This window comes from Eretmochelys imbricata, chromosome 6, assembly GCF_965152235.1.
Source record: "Eretmochelys imbricata isolate rEreImb1 chromosome 6, rEreImb1.hap1, whole genome shotgun sequence".
NCBI classification, from domain to species: Eukaryota; Metazoa; Chordata; order Testudines; family Cheloniidae; genus Eretmochelys; species Eretmochelys imbricata.
This window is the reverse complement of record NC_135577.1, coordinates 2,082,168-2,086,087: the sequence shown is the minus strand read 5'-3', so window position 1 is coordinate 2,086,087 and position 3,920 is coordinate 2,082,168. Positions and strand designations below refer to the sequence as shown.

The 3,920-nt window shown below is 59.5% G+C and overlaps 1 pseudogene; it reads left to right on the top strand.

The window, feature by feature from the left end:
• Positions 1 to 929: 929 nt before the first annotated feature.
• Positions 930 to 2,745, top strand: LOC144265889 (perforin-1-like; annotated as a pseudogene).
• Positions 2,746 to 3,920: the final 1,175 nt, after the last annotated feature.

The following is a 3,920-nucleotide window of genomic DNA, read 5'->3' as shown; positions in this document are numbered from 1 at the left end:
AGCCTGACTGACCCCACTCCAAATTTACAATTGGATCACTGATGTCAGGATCTGGCCCTTCCCCCCAGACAGTCCCCCCACACTTTCCTTTCCCCCCGATCCTCCTGGATTCGTTCGGGGGGGGGATTTTGCTGTAGGCGGGGCTCCCTCTTTCTGCCTGTTCCGCCTCCCAGTTGACGAACCCAGAGAGCTCAGGAGAGCTCAGCTCCCTGCACTCTGATCCAGCTGACATCTGCCTCAGGGCGGCCCCTAGAAATGATGCCCTTCCAGCCCAGCTGCCATGATCCCCACACGGGAGCCCTGTGCTTTGCTGCAGACAGGTACCCATGGGGCATGTGGGTTGCGATCTTCTCTCTCTCTCTCTCTTCTATCTCGCTCTTCCTGCAGGAGGGAATGGGGCTGTGCATATTTCAGCAAGGTCACCCTACTTCCTGTAGCTCACGTGGGGGATTCAGTTCCCGGCCCAATGAGGGGAGATTCATCTTGGGGGTGGGGTGGGAAGCAGGGGTGGGCACAGGTGCATATCTGCGCAGCTGTCTATTACATGGAATGAGAACTATTCACCCATGTGTCTCAGGTCCCCTACTACAGACAACTAAACCAACTGCCCCCTAGTGGACAGAATCAGAACTGCAAGGTTGTATGTGTCCTAGTCCCTGTACTGGTCACACCCAGCAGCAACTCTCCTTCAGAATCGGCCAGCAATGGGGTAGGCAGTCTATAGCACAGGTTGTTGGAGAGCTCTTCTCTCAGATTCAGGGAGGGTCGTAGCAGCTTGCAGGCTTCTGGGATGCTGCTAGGATGTGTTGTGCCTGCGGAACTGCCTGCCACTAGATTGTCGTTAATGAATCCTCTCTCTGTTTTTCTCCCTCCAGGGAGGCTCAGAGTCCAAAAGCCGCTCCCAGGTGACAGGCACCATCGCACCAGCCATGGCGAGATCCGGTGCCTTCATCCCTTTGCTCCTCCTCTTCCTTCTCCCTGGAGTCTCCCCCGACTGCTACACGGGCACAGCTGAGGAGTGCGATGAGCCCATGACCTTCGTGCCCGCGCACAGCTTGGTGGGGGAGGGCATCGACGTGACCACGCTGGAGTGGACGGGGGCCAATGTGGTGGACACCAGTCTGTGGCGCCACCCAAATGGCACCTGCACCCTGTGCGAGAACCAGTGGCAGAAGCAGAGGCTGCCGCTGGCCGTGGTGGACTGGAGGGTCCACATCTCGTGCAACCGGGAGTTCAGCAGCTCAGTGGAAGAGTCAGCCGCAGCAGTGGGCCGGGCACTGGCGTTGGACGTGAACAATGACTGGATGTCAGAGCTGCAGCTGCGAAAGGAGTCCCGTGGCCTGGCCTTGGGGGGGTCCAAATCCCAGCTCACCAGCTACGCTCACCAGAAGGAGCTGCAGGACAAGTACATGTTCGTGCGCCACGAGATACCCTGCGTGTATTACAGGTGAGAATCCCCCACCCCGCCCTGCTCCCTGCAGCCCAGCGCCCCCTACTGCTGCAGTGGGGTAATGGGGGAGCACTGACTGCAAGAGGAGAGCGTCTCCCACTGCCCCCCACCTGCCAGGGAAACCAGGGAGTGAGCACTGGGGAAGTGGGGCCAGTTTGTTCAGGGGGAAGATGCAGGAGGTCTCTGGTTTATCTCCTAACTCGTCTCTCTTTCCCTTCTGGGCAGGCTGAGTCTCGCTCAAGACCCCCCACTGATGCCCCAGTTCTTCTGGACCCTGAGAAGTCTCCCACCCGGCTACAACTCATCCATATACTGGCCCTTCCTGGCCAAGTATGGTACCCACTATGTGAGGCAGGCAGACCTGGGGGGGGCAGGTGCGGCAGCTGACGGCCGTCCAGACCTGCCAGGCAGTGCTGGACGGGCTGACAGCCACCGAAATCAAGGCGCGCCTGGGCTCCCAGTTCTTGCAAGACCTGGGCTTGAGCCCGCTCTCCTCCAGCGCCCCGTCCAGCAACGAGAGCAGCCAGGGCTGGGGGAGCTCCCAGGTGCCCTACATGGAGAAGCGCATCCAGGTGACGGGTGGCAAGAGCGACTCCAACCAGCTCTTCTCCACTGAGCAAGATGCCAGCTCCTTCTCGACCTGGATGGAGAGCCTCAGAGCCAGCCCCGACCTGGTCTCCTACTCTCTGATGCCCATCCACGCCCTGGTGAGACCGGGCGACCCCAGGCGGGAGGCGCTGAGGCAGGCAGTGAAGGAGTACGTGGCTGAGCGGGGGCACAGGAAGAGTTGCCCTCGTAGCTGCCCACAAGGGGGCCAGGCCGACGCCTTGGACCCCTGCAAATGCTACTGCTCCGGCAACCCCCTCACCAACTCCATGTGCTGTTCACTTAAGCGGGGCACGGCCCGGCTGAAGGTCCATGTGCTGCGGGGCACAGACCTGTACGGAGACACCGTGACCGACACCGACGCCTACGTCAAGTTCTCGTTCCAAGGCCAGCAGCTGCAGACGGGCCAAGTTAAGGAAGATAACCACCCCATCTGGAGAGAAGACCTGGACTTCGGGCCAGTGACGCTGCCAGAGCTGCCCAAACCGGAAATGGAGGTGTGGGACGAGGACCTACTGGAGGACGACCTCCTGGGCAGGTGCCACACCTACCTCAAGGTCGGCAAGAATGTCAAGCTCACCTGCAACCTTGAACACGGCCACTTCAAGTTTTCCTACACACTGGGGTGCGGGCCCAACCTGGGGGGCAACAACTGCCATGAATACGTGCCTGTGGGAGGCGAGAACTGAGGAGTCCTGGCTCCCAGCCCCCACTGTTCTAACCCTCCAGCCCCCACTCCCCTCCCAGAGCTGGGATCCGAAACCAGGGGTCCCAGCTCCAAGTCTCACGAGAAAAAAAAAAGGGCCTGAAACAAGCCCAACCCAACTCAGAGGGAGAGTGTTTTTGTGTGTGGGTGGGGGGACGGGGGGGGGGGGGTGTTATACAAATTCCATTATCTTTTTTTCAGTAGTTCCAGTTCTTTGCTGCCTACAACAGGAAGTTACACATTAAAAATAATAAGCGCTCACGGACTTCCCTTGTTAAGGAAAGAGGTCACCCTCTCGCTCGCCACCCGCCGCGGGCTCCGGTGGCTCGTGGTGGGACGTTCCCGCGTGGAACCGTTGAAGCATCTTCCGGCGCGGGATGCAGCGAGTGGGCGGGATTTTCTTCACCGAGCGGGAGCGGGGGCTTCTCAAATTCTGACGACGGGCACGAGTCACCGAAACCGCGCCGACCACCGGTTTTATAGCGCGACTTTGGTAGGGTGAGCAGACGTCCCGCTTTCATAGGGACAGGCCCAAGAGTCGGGGCTCTGTCTTATAAAGGAACCCCCCGGCTCCGTCCCGATTTTTCGCATTTGCTCTCGGGTCACCCTACGCTTTGTGCCGAAGACTCTTCGTACACGAACGAAAGAAGCTACCTCCGAATAAAACAAGCCCCGAACCCCTCCGCCCACCACCACAGGCCGTCGCTCTCAAAAAATTTAAGCAACCTTTAAAAAAAAAAAAAAGACCAATTCCACTTATTATAGGGCAGCGGTTCTCAAACTTTTGTCCTGGTGACCCCTTTCACACAGCTAGCCTCTGAGTGCGACCCTCCCCCCCATACGTTAAAAACACTTTCTTTAGGTTGAACGCTATTATAAAGGCTGGAGCCGAAGTGGGGTTTGGGGTGGAGGCTGACAGCTCGTGACCCCCCCTGTAATAACCTCACGCCCCTCTGAGGGGTCCCGACCCCTGGTTTGAGAACCCCTGTGATAGGTGGACTTGCCCGCCTCTGACGCCCCCTGCTGCCGCCTCTGGGGAACGCCCTCCCCTGGCCTCCTGGGGCCGCTGCTCACCGCTGCCGCCCTGGGGGGCTGGGAAGCTCCCGCCCAGGCTTAGCCCTCGTAAAGCATCAAACTAGGGGTCGCAGCCTTGGGGGC